The sequence below is a fragment of the Chenopodium album genome, chromosome 1 (assembly GCF_948465745.1).
Source record: "Chenopodium album chromosome 1, dcCheAlbu1.1, whole genome shotgun sequence".
NCBI classification, from domain to species: Eukaryota; Viridiplantae; Streptophyta; class Magnoliopsida; order Caryophyllales; family Amaranthaceae; genus Chenopodium; species Chenopodium album.
Window position 1 is genome coordinate 32,647,022 of NC_137834.1, and position 17,617 is coordinate 32,664,638.

Consider the following 17,617-nt stretch of genomic DNA (forward strand, 5'->3'; position numbering starts at 1 on the left):
CTCCAAGAGATGGAAAGTGAGAAGTGAAAGTCTCGCTACGTATCAAGCTCATTTAGAAACTCTCACGGAGCAACTAGATGAAGTGGAATATACGTATTTGCCAAGAGAAGAAAACCAGTTTGCCGACGCACTAGCTAAATTAGCATCAATGGTGCGAATTCCAGCTGACACAATCAGAATGCCACTGACCATAGAGAGAAGATATGAGCCAGCTTATGTTCATGCACTTGACGATGAACAGGAACCACAACAAGAAGATGAAGAGCCATGGTATACGGACATCCTTAATTATGTGACAAGAGGAGAATACCCTCCTAATACTGATAAAAGGGCACGCCGTGCTTTGAGGCTCCTGGCCTCACAATATGTGCTCATCAGGGGAGAACTCCACAAGAGAACTGCAATGGGAAGAAATCTCTTATGTATAGCCAAGAAAGAAGCACATAAAACCATGGAAAACCTTCATGCTGGTATATGTGGAACTCACATGAATGCAAAGATGTTAGTCCAAAAGATTCAACGACAAGGTTACTATTGGACTACTATGGAGAGAGATTGTCACAAATACGTCAAGAAATGTATGAAGTGTCAAATCTACGCAAACTTACAACATGTTCCACCTTCGCTTCTCTACACGTATACTTCTCCATGGCCTTTCTCCACTTGGGGCATTGACATCATTGGAAAAATAACACCACCAGGACAAGGGGGGCATGAATTCATTCTCGTAGCAATCGACTACTTCACCAAATGGGTCGAGGCTGCCTCATATGCTAAGCTGACGGCAAAACACGTAGCTCAATTCATTGAGAAAAATATCATATGCCGCTATGGGGTACCACATGAGATGATCAGTGATAATGGAACACATTTCCAAGCCGAATGCGCGGAATTATTACAGAAATATCATATCAAACATCACCGATCATCACCTTACAGACCACAAACAAACGGAGCAGTCGAATCAGCCAACAAAAATATGAAAACTATCATCGAAAAGATGACAGAAAATTATAAGGATTGGCCAAGTAAGCTACATTTCGCCCTTTGGGGTTATCGAACTTCTGTTCGTACATCGACAGGGGCCACCCCTTTCTCTTTGGTCTATGGAGTTGAAGCTGTACAACCAATCGAGCTCGAAATACCTTCTCTTCGAATCGCATTGGAAAGCCAACTAGATGAAGTCGACTGGATTAGAGCAAGATACGACGAACTGGTCTTGCTTGATGAAAAACGCTTGGCAGCTTTGCATCATGTCCAAACCTACCAACAGCGTATGGCACGACATTTTAATAAAAAAAGTCAAGACCAGAAATATCAAAGAGGGTGACCTAGTGCTTAAGGCACTTCGTAAAAATGTGTTAGATCCAAGAGGAAAATTCAGACCGAACTGGTCAGGCCCGTACATTGTTAAAGCCATCCTGTCAGGCGGAGCGGCACAATTGGTAGACATGGACGGTAACGGCTTCCATAATTTAACCAACTTGGATCAACTCAAGAAATTCTATGCCTAGTCGCATGGGTTCATGACCCAATAGAGCTACGTTTGGCCTGATTCCTTTTTAGGATACGTAGGCAACCCCTCAAGGGGGCCCGGCCACTTTAAAATAAAAAAATCCGCCCTCTGTTGATCAAATATGCGCGTCGGTTCAGCATTGCATCACAGCAAAAAAAAAAATTGCAGATTCCCGTGACACGGTAGTTTTAACCGTGTCACGGCAGACACCCACCGTGACACGGTGCCTGTTTTGTGTCATGGGGGCTATTTGGAGCGTGTTTTTACCTGCAGTAGTACCAAAGAGCCCTTCCTGATGGCTTTCCGGTCATCTTTTGCCTCGTCAAGACCACGAAATGTTTCTCCAAGGCACGTCGGCATAGGAGATCTTCCGGATTCAACATGCTCAAGCACAGACGCTAGACAAGCATGTCCTACCCTACCGTTTGCAAATAGTAGTTTGCTAAACATGCAAAAAATATAGGCCCTTCTACGATATACATGATAAGACTCAGAGATAGGGCGATTAAAATATAAATTAGCAAGTTTTTCTAAGTCTACTTCATTACCACAAACAATTCTATTTAAATCTGGATCTGTTAGATTCAGATGGCGTTCAAAATCTTGGTAATAATATTCACGTAGGGTAGGCATGGCAATAAGATTTCTAGCAGGAAATCCAAAGATTGCACCAAATTCCTCCGGCAGAGGACAGATTTCATCATAATCAAATTTGAAACAGTGTGTTTCTGGACTCCAATAATCTAATGCTGCCCTAAGAAAATCATGTTCAATAGCTACGTGTCGCAGGGCTAGCAAACCCCTGACATGAAATAATTCTAACTCTCTTTTTTCAGCATTGGTCAAAGAATAAGACCAGTCGCGCAATGTATTATCAAAATTCTGAGTCATGATTATTGAAATATGAATTTCTAAATTATTTTGTGTTTCGTAATTATGCATATCATGAATAATCTGGTCTTATTTTATAGCAAAAGCGCTCGAAAATGCCCAGAATTTATCTTTTCATACGCGTAAAGCAAACCGCTGACTAATACGCGTCCCGTGACACGGGAAATTCCACCGTGTCACGGGAACACGGCAGGTTTTGCCGTGACACGATGTACAGTGCTGTGTCACGGCACTTCACGCGTTTTCTTTTTTTTCATCTTTTCCCGTATCTATCCGGATTTTTTATAATATTTTATCTTCACCGTTTATTTTTCAGTTTTTTCTGAGAGTTTTATTTCTAATAAAATTCTCACCTTTTATATTCTTATTTTTATCTTTATTTTATTTATTTTAAGATTTTATTTCTTTATCACATTATTTATATTTTGTCTTTTCTTTATTTTTATTTTGGGGAAGGTAATTTCATTTATTTTATCTCTTTATCATTTTATTTTTGGGGAAGGTAATTTTATTTATTTTATTTCTTTATCATTTTATTTTTATTTCTTTTCTTTTGGGGAAAATAATTTTATTTTTCTTGTCTTTTTATTTCTTTTTCTTTTGGGGAAGGTCGATACCCTCCATTACTCCACTTATGTTTTTTCGTCGTACCATTAATAAATACACAATCACACACAAGGAGTCTCAAACACACACTAACACACAATAATAAATACATAAACTGTAAATAATGTACAAAGAGTCATAATACATAAATATGTCAAGTGTCTAGTATGTACAAACAAAAACCCTCGGTCAAAAGTCCCTAGAGCCAGAATCAGTCTCGTCTCCACCCTGTGCATATGGTCCACCCTGTGCATATGGGAACGGCGAACCGAAGAGTCCCTCCACCATCCGAGTACGGGGAGTAGCGTCCCTACTAGTCCCTGTAGCCCCAGCAGTAGCCAAGCTCAAGGCAGGACCCGTCCAACCAGAAAACGGAGTAGACTGGCCCAGAGACACGGGAATCGTCGGTGAAGGCATCGTCCCATACATCGGAACCGAGAACAAGCCCGACAGCGGTGGAGGAATCCCGGATAATGGAGCTGAAAATGAACCAGGATCCAAAGGAGTCAGAACAGACCCAAACTCAGGCTGTGGAGGATGTGAAAACGACTGTCGCTGCCCCTGACTCTGGCCCGGAAAGCGCTGGGAAGACTGACCCTGCTGCCATTGAGCCTCCTGAAATGGCTGAGCAGTCTGAGGCTCTCGCTGAAATGAGAACGTCGGTGAGCCTCAGGAGATCGCCTACCACGACCAAGCTCCTCCTCGTCCGAGCCTCTGGGCCTCGAGCGCGAGCGGGACCTCCGTCGCTCCTGAAAGATACAAAATCAAAAGGTGTCAACAATGCAAAATAAAACAAATGGTAGAAATGAAAAAAATAAGTGATACCTCAAGAACGTCGCTAGAGCTCCGACAACTCGCACCACGCCAAAGCTTGATGATGCAATACTTCAGGGTGTCCACCAGCTTCATGAATCCCATCATCTCCGGGCGGTTAGGCTGAGGATAAAACAAAGAAAAGTCAGTAACAAGCAGTATTAAAAGGATAGATAAAGCGTCGAAGAAAACTCACCGGCTCAAAGACCTCGGGCAGAGACTCGTGCGCCTGTCTATAACCCTCTGGCACGTCAGCAATATGGTCCTTCGTGATACCAATCGGCCCTGGATAGCGGACAGACTGAGGAGGAATCTCGATCCTCCCCACAGGACGGATGGTCGTCTGAAAATATGATCGAATAATCAAGTTATTCGACTATTTAAAACAGAGACTAGTAAAGAAGATCCTCAAAAGAAATCATACCTCAGGAAGACGGGGTGGAGGAGCCAGAGAGGGAAGCAAGTCCCGCGCGTAGTCACTCTCCATGTGAACAAGCTCCTGCCATGGAAGAGTATAGCGCTCCCCCCTGTTGATCAACTCTTTGATCAAGCGGGATTCCATCATCGACTCTGGTGGAGATGAGGGCACCACAAAGCGATCGCCGCTATGCTGACGGACGACTCGCTCCCCCAAATACCAGACAAAGCTTCCAGTACCAACCAAAATGGTACGGTACGCTGAAAGACGCAGGGCCTCAAGAAGATCAGTCATCCCGGCCCAAGGACGATACTGGACATCGATGGGAACCTGGAAACCATAAAAAGTTAGGCGTGAAACAACGAAAACAACATCAGAAGGAAAGAACGCAACAAAACTAATCCTTACGCCAACGGAAGAGGTGCCTCGGCGTAGTAGCCCACGAAGTGACAGAACGGACTCCACCCGCAACTCTCCTCAGTCACGCCAGCTGGCCCCGACAGGGAAATCATGGACCGCTCCGCGACGCCGGCGAGGAGCCATGACTGGGAAGTACTCGTAGAACCATAGCTGCGATAAAAGTAATCTTCAGCACATGAGTCGAACAAGCTAAAGTGAAACAAAAAGGGAAAAGATCATCACCTCTACGACTCTCCACAGGCCATAAACGGTGATAGGGGACTCGTCATTCAGCTGCCGGCAGCCATGACGTAGAGACAAAAGAAGATCTGCGTACCCAAGACTGGCCCAGCTATAGGATCCTATCTCGGGGATCCTGGCCAAAGAGGGGAGGTAGCAAAGGAGCACGCGTGAACTCCTGTCGAGAGAGAGGGTCATAGAGATCAGGATCAAGATGAAAATCCGCACCCGCTGCTCATCCGTCGTATCCTCCATCTCGAAGCCGCGAGCTAGAACTGAAGCCAGCTCCGATCGTCCACTCCTAGGACCACCTCAAGACACTGGTCGGGTCCTGATGTGCTGAACAATCGGACCCAACAAATCAGCTACCTCAGCCGATCCCCAAGATAGATCGGACATCTGACCTACAGCCCGGTCGGTGAAGCGCAGCCCGCTGATCATGCTGAAGTCTAGAGGGGTCACCGTCATCTCCCCCCAAGCAAAATGAAAGGTGTTGGTAGTATCCCAGAAATACTCCAACAATGCGCGAACGACTGTCGCGCCGCAACCCCGGGGGCTGCGAAACCCTACAACCTCCGCGTAGAAATCTACCAAGCCAGCCGATTCCCATAAGGCGCTCGTAGCAGGATCCCTCATAATGACCTGGTGAAGTCGAGGGATCAAATCGCCGGCTCCGGAACCATGTTGGCGAAGCGTGCCATCGACTATGCCGGAGAGTGCGCGATGAGAGACGTGGTTTCACGGCAAAAAACCAACTGGTCCGGAGTCCACGGAGGTGGAACCCACCTACCCCTACTCGTAGAAGTCCGAGGCTCGGACTCTAAGACGTCGTCGTCCATGCCCTCAGGGACAGTGGGAATGTCCTCCCGAAAAGCCCGACGCCGGCCGTGGGTAAAAAGATCGCAATCTCGTCGTCTAGGCATGCTATTATCAAAATCTAAATGTTTAGCATCATTTCCTAAACATTTAATTCAAGTTGCAAAAATAAAAATACTTAGCATCATTTCCTAAGTTATTTAATTTTTTTGAAATTATATGCTAAATTTTTACCTCAAGGCTAAAAATTGGCAAAATTATGGTATTTAGTTTCTCCATGACAAACTAATACTACAGTTCTCCTAGCCGCATGATACTATGTTCTCCATGACAATATAGTACATACGCAAAATATGAATCAACACATCATTTCACAAGATTCACCACCATTTTTTTCACCATTTCAAGAGCAAAACATGAACATTATTTCACAAAGTAGCACCCAAAAATGGTGATTTGCTCAATTGTCCATCAAATCATGCAATTTTTGTCTCAAATTTCTCACAAACACACATACATACATATACAAGTAAAATCATGGCAAGAATTTCAACATAAAACTTCAAAATCAAAAACCCCCAAATTGATTTTTAAGGGTTTGTCATGAGATTATTTACGTGAAGCAAATTCAAGACAAAAATCAAAGGAAACTTACATGGATGCTTTTAGAGGGTCGAAAATAAGGAAAATAGCAAGCAATTACAGCAAATTGGTGAAAATTCGAACTCCAAAAGCGCGAAAAAACTTCCGGCCACCAGCAAGACCGCCGCGACACGGTCAACAAAATCCGTGACACGGCGAGGCTGTCCCGTGTCACGGTGAGCTTCACAGGCGACGGAGCTCCGGCGACTCAGACGGCAGCTCCGGTGACTCTGTCAGCGACTTCGAACAACAGCAACAGCAGTAGGAAGCACGAAACAACAGTAGCAGCAGCCCGCAGTAAAATAAAAAAAAAAAAGAGAAAAGGCAGGAAACCCGTGACACGGTGGTGGAAACCGGCCGACGGGAAGCAAAACCGGGCACTGGTGAGAGCTCGACGAGACACGGCAACCCAAGGAGTTTTTTGAACTTTTTGGAGTGAGAGTGGAGATGAGAAATGGCGAAAATGGTAGAGCAAAAATGCGAATTCAAAGGAAAAAAGTAACCGTGCAACGGACCCCGTTCCCCGTGCCACGGTTACCGTTATTGTGTAACGGTACAATTTGACGTGGCACGCTGACGTTTTTTGACCAATTCAAACAGAAAAATAAAAAAAAAGAGGGAAAATGTTCCCGTGACACGGGGTTTTGTCCCGTCTGACGAGAGTTATTCCCGTGTCACGGCAAAACCGTGACGTGGCGCGGCAATTCTGAGCATTGTCAGCGAATATTCCTGACGTTTTTGACCAGTTTGAACGATTTTTCGAGGTTATTGAGCGGTTATTTTCCGCTAGAATTACGCGGAAAATTCTAACTGATATTTAAGGGGGACTAAAATTACCATTTTACCCCTGGTAAGTATCAAAGTCTATTTTTCGGCATTTTAAGCACTTAATATGGTCGGATAATCAGCTTAATATTGTGAAACATCTGCGGCCCACATTCGAGGATAATCGAACCATCATACACTTACCAATTTCAGCAATCGTCGGCTTTCCTCAGGCTTGGAAAGCGTTATTGGTGGATTTTTCTTCAAGTATAGAAAACCGCCAAGTCGGCTTTCCTCAGGCTTGGAAAGCATTATCGGTGGATTTTTCTTCAAGTATAGAAAACCGCCAAATTCCTTTGTCGGCTTTCCTCAAGCATGGAAAGCATTATCGGTGGATTTCTTCAAGCATAGAATGACACCAAATTCGTTCGTCGACTTTCCTCAGGCATAGAAAGTATTATCCGGTAGCTTTCTTCAGGCTTAGAAAACTACCAAACTCTTCAGTCGGCTTTCCTCAAGCATGGAAAGCATTTCAACAAATGTCACTCGGTGGATTCCTTCAAGCTTAGGAAGCTGCCAAATTCGTTTGTCACCGATACACTGGTGCCAGATATGTATTCTATCCCTTTACTCTTTTATCTGTGGAATTAACATTTTTCTGCAGGTATCGGCGTATACAGAATGATTTAGGATCGCAGAACGTCTCAAATCATTCTCCGTCCCTATCGGCTACTTTGACTATCGTTTTCGAAACTGACGTTTCTACAAACTCACTCAAAGTGGGGGCTTATGTAGACACCTAAAAATGTCTCCCCAAAACCAAACCCGATGATGAACAACCTTTCACCGCCACTATTGGTCGGGTTCAATATTTAATCCCGAGAGTGCTTAAAAAATCGTATTTTATTAAATTCATATTTTTGAATGGTCCATGGATTAGTCTTGATGTTTGGTAAAAGCATAGTTTGAACCCAAACTTATTAATTAATTTTAAGCCCAAACCTTTTTATTTTATTTTATTGTTTTATTATTTATTAGCCCAAACCTTTTATTTATTTTTATTTATTATTTAATTATTTTCTTATTTTAGCCCGAATAATAAAAGCCAAAAAAAGCCCGAAATTATCAATCGGCACTTAAAAAGCCGAAAGAAATTAGGGTTAAAAATGAATTTAGACGGAAAAATGGACTGGAAGTTCCCGCGCCACGGCAGACTGCCACCGTGTCACGGGAATCTTTCCCGTCTAACGGTGGGACTTCCCGTGACACGGGAGGTCTGCCGTGACACGGGACGTTCCGTGTCCTTTCCGCGTAAACCCTTAACGCGTTTTTCATCCCGTTTTCTGAAAATATCCCGCGTCACTCCAAAACAGTACCGTGTCACGGGAAAGTGTACCGTCTGACGGTGGGGGATCCTGTGTCACGGTACAGTCTGACCGTGTCACGGGATACTTTTTTAGGGTTTTTATCATTTTAGGGTTCCGTGTGCTCCCTCAGCACATTTTCCCTATAAATACCCCCTCATTTCTGATGAACGGGGCACCGAGAATTTTATTATTATTATTTTCTCTCTTCTATGCTATTAACCTAAACACTAGCCTACCCTTTTCACTTCAAAATTCCTTCTAAAAGCACTCAAAGGAGTCCATATTTTACTCGAGGTTCTGTCCTTAAGCCAAGGCGTGAAAGGTAGAACTGTTTGAGGGTTTGGCCCCAAAATCAACTTTATTTAATTTAATTTAATCGTCGTTTTATTATTTCCTTGAAGTTACTAACTCGTTTATTATTTTGTAGTTGCAAACAAACAGATTCAAAGTAAGGATCATGCTCCTTTTATTATTATTATTTTTCTAACGATTTTATGTTGTTGGAATTGTGATTAAATTGGTTTTAATATTAATGTTTATTCTATTGTATCTTTTTTTATCACCATATTGCATGTTAAAGGGAATATGTAATTGAAAATCACGACTAATAAGATAATCTGGACAACCGGTTTAGGATCCTTTTAATCTTATTATTAATTGAAGTGATCACCAAATTTTTAGAATTATGTGTGCATTAATCTTGAAGATATTTAGTTAAATAATAGTTTGGAGCGAATTGAATTATTGTTTGTATGCCTTTGAGATCGCAGGAATGCTTTTCAATATAAGAATCGAGTAGAGGCCAATACGGGCGAATGTGACTCCATGACTCACTTCGTACCATCATCCCCGATCCTCCTTTCGTGGTTCCGAACCATATGGAGTTAGTAATCTCATGGATTATGAATGGGGTGTAACCTTCACGGGTCAATCGTTGTTGCCTATCGTTGTCCCTTATCGTGGTTGCCTTTTTATGATCCGTGAACGGTTTACAAGTTCCTTAAAAACTTGTTGGCGGCTCCCTACTTTATTTGTCCCTAATCGTAATGTCATTTCCCACTTCCTATGAGTGCCAAGCATATTCACTACATGCTTTTAATGTAGGCGCACTTCGAATGACGCCTACATATATATATATATCCATTACCTCCTTGGTCTGTTTGTACAATTGCTGACGGGCTTTGTACCGAGCCAATTCAAGCTCGTACATGTCAACATCCCCTGTTTTCTCTGGGTCCAACATAGTTAGAGCTTCGTCTGTGCAAGAAAAAGGAAAAAGAGTTAGAGAAATTTTTGATATAATTTACTCATAAGTGGCTAAGGTACAAGTCTCCACCTTGGGGAATATTGCAGTATGGGCCGTATGCTGACATAAAAATCGGATCCCCGAGCCAGCTAGACAGGGGAATCCAGTTTTTAGGCACATCCACCAATTTGCCGCCCCTGATTACCCTCTTAACTCTAAAATAGTCAAGTTGGTATGCATAGTCCGGATGGACGGGTGGTTTGTACGGACGATTTTTCCCTTGGCCAAGCTAAATGGGGGCAGCATTAAACCTATTCATCCACAAGTTCAATTCTATGTCCTTAGTCTTAATGCGGTAGAATCTGTTCTTCCAGTCTCGCCATTTAGACTTCGGCCCATCACCACCATGTAGTCCTTGGTGGTGCCTAAGATAAACTAAACATCTGTCCCTTTGTCCAAGAGGACCATGGAATGCATCTCATAGAAAACTGGGACGTCTGGCTTGAAGCCTTGCCTAATGCACATCACAAGTACCCGTAGATGTTCAACCAGTTGTTCAACATCAGCTAAAAAAGGGCAATGTTGTACTCATCCAGGAGCTCCTAGATGAATGGATGAAGGGGGAAGCGGAGTCCCACCTCGGAGGAAGCGCGGTACACGCTGAAGGCGTGCCTACACGCCCGCTCATCCTCCTAGGCGGCCACAGAATGGGAGAGCTTAGGGGCCTTGATCTCATAACCTTCCCCCATTATAAGAAGTTCTTGCACTCCTCCAGCCCATCATTAAGAAAGCCTAAGGTCGTGTCTCTAATCGGACATGCATACAAATCCTTAAAATTGTCCGCATTGGCCTCCTCATCAGCCTCCTCGGCATCTGGGTTCTCTACTCCTTGGTTTTTTTCCTCCCCTTCATCGGGGTGGGGACGACCCCAAATTCTGAGGAAAGCACGGTGTCTAGTGCAGTAGCCTTGACCCAACTCCTAGTTTTAGATCCTCGGCCGCCTTCAGAGATAGAAACTCCCTCCGAAGTAAGGGCCCTTTTCCCTTATCCTTCCTCTTGGTGTCCGCCTGATTTCCAGGAGGAGGAGCGCTACGAGATGGCAGGTCGGCCGATTTAGAAATTACAATGCCAGTTATAGGTCTGGCTGACCTGGTAGATTGTGGAAGGGGTTGTTCCAAAATTCGAGCAGACGTACCAATGTCCGCCGGAGAAGAGGAAGGAGGTTCTTTCAGAGATTGCAACTCGGCCGGGTCTTTGACGAGTTGGAAAATTGGGGAAAGCGGAGGCTAGGAGCATGTTCGGACGCTTCCCTGCCTAAGGGAACGCCTTGCCTCTGGCGTTCCTTGAATGAGACAATCACTTCAATCGTCAAACATTCGCTGCCAATAACCGTGGCAGTGTTAGTGTTTGTGTTTGTGGTGGTGGTTGTCTCCCCGGCCGTGTTATTTTGATTGAGGGGGACTCTAGGGTTTACCAGACTGTCGTTTGGGTTTCTTTCGGCGTAATTATCATACGTCTGTCTCGTCCGGGCCATTTTCGATTGCAGGGATTGACAACAGGAAAATGTAAGTCGTTATCTACTCTTTCCTAGAGCCAAACTAAATTTGTAAACACTCAACCAACCTAATATGAGTATATGGTAAGTCAAGGGTCGAACCCAAAGGAATGAGTAGGTGCAAGCTATAGCCTATGTCAAGATAGTTTGAAGAATGTAGATGGTTATGGTTGGTAACTAAGGTATCAAGAAACTAGACAAATCGAGAAATACAATATGCTAAGCACTAGGCCGGGATATAGGTTCCACATGCAAGCTCAATGATTATGCTAATTGATAGATCACTCAATTGATTAAAACATCAAAAAGGACAAACAATAGTTGCAATCAAAAGAATTCAAAAGCTATCTCCTATAAGCCAAGCTAGGGTTCACTATGAATGGCTAACAAGGAAAAATCACAATCAAATTCAATCAATTAAAGCAATTCTCAAATCAAGGGTTCATGTCATTGAAATTTGCAATGCAATCTAGATTAATCTTATAGGTTGATCACTCCTATTCTAATTAATCACATGCACAACTTTGTCAACCAATTTAATTGCAACAATTCAATCAATTTAGGATCATCAACTAGCAAAAATCATCAATCAAGCATGCTTCCCCTTCTTCCTAGCAACTAATCTACTCACTAATCATGGTGAAATTGAGAAGCAAAACAAATTTTATCACAATCATATTCATTTCAAGCTTAATCAAAAAGAAAATCAATCAATCAACATATTCAAGAGCAAAGAGTGTAATCCAAATCAAAATTCAAGAAACTAGAAGAAATTTCAATGAAAGTAAATCAAAGGAAAGAATTCTCACAAATTTTCATTGAATTGAAGAAGGGATTCCAAGATCCAATTGAAATCTAAGACCAAATTTAAGTACAAATCAAGTAAACCTTAAGCTTCTCTCTCTACTTTCTCTCTCTACTATTTCTGGAAAATTAATTCTCAAGTACAAAAATTAAGTCGTCCCAAAAAAATAAAGTCAAAAGCTATAAATAGAAAAAACAAGCGAAGGGGACTGGAAAGGGTTGTGCGTGCGCACCACCCAAGCCGCGCGCGTGCACAGCTGAGTCTGCGCACACGCACCCCCTGTGCCGCGCGCGCACCCTTGCTTGGTGCACGTGGCCTTGGCTCCTTTGCTTGCTCGATCAAACTCCACGCTCCCGAGCATCCCTATCATTGGTGTACTCGAGGCGATGCTTATGAGAAGGGCAGCTCCCTTATCTTCCAAGCACTTGAACGCCTCAAGCCAAAGCATTGCTTCCAAGGACCTCGAGTTTGGGGAGCTAGCTTGAATTGCATACTTGAAATCCCGGACTTAACTCCATCAACCCACTTGAATGCGCTCGAGATTTCTCTTTGGTGATCAAACCTCAGGAAATTCAACACACCTACCAAACAAGTCAAGGAAGCAAAGAAGCGAGAGAAATAGTCGAGAAATTAACAAAATGACAAGAAAACTAATAAAAGCATATATTTCTCTAGACTAACACACAAACACGCAAATCAAGCATTACTCCCTAAAAACACGACATAAAAGACTAAAAACGAGAATAAAACAATAGAGAAAACCTAGCCTAAGAGTGTCATATATGACACTCATCAGAGATAGAGAAGAGTAGGTGGATGAGAGTTGGTACATACTAGAAATGGACCCACTCCATGAAGGAGACAGCTCGTGTCCGTCCGCTCTAGACTCCTCAGTCCCAGGCGAACAACCGACCTCATGAGGAGAAACAGACGAAGCCGAGTGTTGAGCCAGGTTTAAACAAAAAGAAAAACTAAGGCAAATAAAAAAGAGAGAAGTAAGAAGAACAGCCGGCCTACATCTGTACATGTAGAAAACTCTTGAAATCCTTGAAAGTCTTGGAAGTTGGCTGGAAAACTCAAACTTTGTGATCGGAAAGTTCAATCGTACGGCGGAGCTCTTGAGGATTCAGGGAAGAAGTCACTTTCTCTCTTTAAAAGCTCTAAATTCTCTCTAAAAATCTCAAAGTTCCAAAGTAAGAAAATGAAGTCAAACACCCCATATTTATAAGCAAATTTATGGGGGCAAAATGGTAAATTTACCTTTCTCGCCTAAAAATTCAAACGTTTACTTTTTGAAAAAGCTAACGAAGAATTCGAATAGGTAAAAAACGGTCTTCCGTTATTTTAAACGGAAGGGAAGACGAACAGGTTGACGCCACGTCAAAATAGACGAACAGGCAGTGGTAGAAAAACGTAAGGGCAAGCGGTTCAAACCCCCTAATGGCAAGTGGTTTTGAACCGCATGGGCTTAGGGGGTTTTCATTACTAGAGAAAGGGCAGCGGTTTTGGCGCCAAACTGCTGCCCATTATGGGTATAAAAAATTTCAAAAAAAATCTTTTTTGGGTTTTTCACATAAATTGATACACAAACCAAACATATGTAAAAACATTAATATTTTTAGTAATTGTTTGTTGTAATATTACATTTACATCAAAAAAAATTAATACAAGTAATAAAATTAATACTACTAATACAAATAATAAAATCAGCTCTATTTAAAAAAATAATTCATGTTAGTTCCACCGTACCACCAGACACGACCACCAACACCATCGGCCCACCACGGCCCCGGCCCCACCAATACCAGAACACCGACCAGCACCACCACCCACAACGACCCCTACTAACACCAAAAAACTACCAGCACCACCACCCACCACCACCCACTACGACACCCACCAACAACAGATCGACCTGAAACAAACCAATTCAACCACACATCACAATAAAATTAAAAAAAAAAACTGAAAAAAATAAAAGATTAAAAAAAATGAAATACCTTGAATTCCACCAAAATATCGAAATTGGCTTTAAATTTGGGTTTTATGGGACAAATTTGACCATAAAAACTCTAGATCTAGAGTTTTTATTGTCGAATTCAACCATAAAAACCCACACGCACCACCACCGGACTACCACCATTGAAACCCACATGAATTGGCTCAAAAATCCAAGAGCACCAATGAGGGTCTTGGCTCGAACTGGCTCAAAAACCCACCGGACTACCACCGGAATTGGCTCGAATAAGTGAGGCGTATGAAAGGAAAGAAAGAGATGAGAGAGAAAGAGAAGGAGATGGAGAAAGGAGAGATGAGAAGAAAGAGTAGGAGATGGCGTGATAATGGAGGGGGGAGAGGAGACAGAAGTGAGGGAGTGAATGAGAGGAGAGAGAGCGAACTCATAAATGAAGGGGATGGAAAGGGGAGAGAAGCGAGAGAATAAGGGCCGTGAGGTGGGGATTTATTGGGCCAAAAATTTCGACGTAGCTTAGAGTTTCTGATCCCGCTTTTTTTAAAAAATAAATGTTAAGCGGTTTGGGGTTGAACCGCTTGCCAATATAACTAATGGCAAGCGGTTCAACCCTAAACTGCTTGTCATTATATATAATGGCAAGCGGTTCGCGCCAAAATCGCTTGTCAATCAATATTAGAGGTTTTTTTTAAAAAAATTGGGTAAATGGCAAGCGGATTTTTAAAACCGCTTGCCATTTAGGGTTTCCCATTACGTGTTTTCTACTAGTGAGGTTAGCCGAATCTAAACCGTTGTCCTGAAATCTCAGGCAACAGGTGTCCTTTCTAAAATGGTAGTCAGCCTACTTTGTCCGACTAACCTCCGAACCTAAGAAGTGTTCAAATAAAGGGATTACAAGCGGACAGGACCAAGCTTCCGACCCAAATGAGAAGTCTCCCAATGAAACGAGTGGCAATGTCCGCATACCAACGCAACACTCAAATCTTTATGAATATCCGGACATGACCGAACGAGTAAAAAAAACAGAGGAGGCGACCCATAAAGTACAAGCCACCCCCTCTGAGGGGCAAATGTTTGGGGAAAATTTTATCCCATCACGTGGACCAATCCCGTGGTGACACGTGGTTCAATTAGAAGGCGACAAGTGTCACTATAGGAAGAAGCCACGTATGCAACCCTATTTAAGAGCACCTAAATAAGAGAGAAAAAGGGTCTCCTTACATCAGGAGGCCCAAATCCCAAGAAAGCCGCAAAACGGCGCTTCCCAAGGACACGTGTCGCTAATTAAAAAACGTCATTCAAGGGTACAAACCCTAAAAAGCTCAGACTCCCACCACTATAAATACCCCAATCATTTATGATGGGTGGGATGGATTAAGACAACATTTAATAGAGCACAAAACACCAACTTCTCTCTACTTTCTCTCTCTAGCCTTTGCGATTTCAGGTTACTAACTTAACCGTCAGAGGCGAATATTCCGTCACCGGAATATTCGTTTTTTGCAGGTGTCCGAGTCTACTTGTCATAAGAACGCGACCAGAGTCCGAGGGAATCACAACATCACCTAAAACATTATGTGCGCCCATTAAAAGATTGTGCTGCTACACGCTCCTTTGTAATAGTTGCTGTTGTTGCGGCCAAATTTTCATTTTCATTATTATTATTATTATTGTTGTTGTTGTTGTTGTTGTTGTTGTTGTTGTTGTTGTTGTTGTTGTTGTTGTTGTTGTTGTTATTATCAATTTAAAAGAAATTAGCGGGGAATCGAGATACAATCTGGGCCCTTTCCCCTCTAGCTATAGCGAATTCGATAATGGTGAAGTTATTATTATTATTATTATTATTATTATTATTATTATTATTATTATTATTATTATTATTATTATTATTATTATTATTATTATTATTGTATTATTATTGTTGTTGTTGTTGTTATTATTATTATTATTATTATTATTTGATATTTGAGGTTTTTTTTATTCTTTTTATAACATTAAATTATGTGTTTAATAATATTAAATATTAATTATTATCATTGAATGTTAGTTATTACATGTTTTTCACCATATGCCCATGAGTTTTTTGTTAATTCACTATATACTCCTGAACTTTTTAAAATTCATCATATACCCTCGAGTTTTTACAAAAATATACCATGTACCCTTGATGACTAATGATTGTTAATTTTGTCAATTATTAGGATTAATTATGAACCAAAACCACCCTACATATATTCCCCTACCCCCGAAACCACCCACATTCCTTTTCCCCACCCCCAGATCACCCTAAATTTCCTTATCTCGTCTTCAAACTCAATCATACGGATATGGTTATGGAGATTTAGAGTGGTTTAGGGGGCTAGAGAAAAGAGATGAATGGTTCGGGGGATGAGGGAGAGAGATCTAAGGTGGTTTTGATGTATAATTAACCAAATTCCACTCATCTTATTTTCATTAGTGGTATATGGTGAATTTTAGTAACAACTTAGAGGTATATGGTAAACTTGAAAAATTTCCTGGGTATATGGTGAATAAACCAAAAAACTGAGGGGTATATGGTGAAAAAACCATAAAAAATAACATCACGATAAAAAGTTACAATATATAAATTAAGTTATATATTGATTTTAATTTTATGATTTACAAATCTTGTTATTATGGGTCCTTGTATGACATGGGGCAAAAACTAGTTATTATTATTAATTTTATATTTAAAGTTTTTTTTTGAGCAATTATATTTAAAGTTTTAAATACTACATATATCAAATTTTAGGAGAGCATAACAAGTTTCAATAGAACAGAACAACTTAAAAGAGCAAGATTAGCCCTGAGTCTCAGGGTGACATTATCATTTTTTATTTTGTGATGTTAAGACAAGACTTTGTTTTTTTTAATGCATTTAAGAAGCTAAGTCTTAACAAAATCTAAAGTGGAGTCTTGAAAACTCAAGACTCAACTGAAGACTCAACTCTACACACTACACACTGTGTTTTCCCTATATATACATCAAAACATAGTGTTTTGATAAAAATAAATAAAAAAAAACTTTTTTTTAATTTCTTAAATACATTAAAATCTATGTACATTTCTTTAAAAAAAAAAAATTCTATGTACATTGTTTTTTTTTTAAAAAAAATGTATGTACGTTGTTTCCAAAAAAAAATTTATTGATATGTACGTTTGTTTTAATTTTTTATATGCAAAAATCATTGTTTGTTCTCTTTTATCTTAATTACGTACTTATCTTGTTGCAAAATAAAATAAAATACATACCAATCACGATTTAACAACAATTATCAATTTAAGTTATCTTGTATTTAAATTATCCTATTTTTTTTGTTATTGTTTGTTGGTTTTTAATATTTATCATGTATGTACCTAGTCATAATAAAATTACTCTATATATGCATTATAAAAGCTAAATATCCTATTGATTGTGTTATCATTTATTTGTCTTCTTTAAAAGCCTACAAAAAAAATATAAACAACGTACAATATTATAGCTTTCTTCAAATATGGATCCTATTCAAAATTTTGATTTGCAATATTTTATGAATTTGATTCAA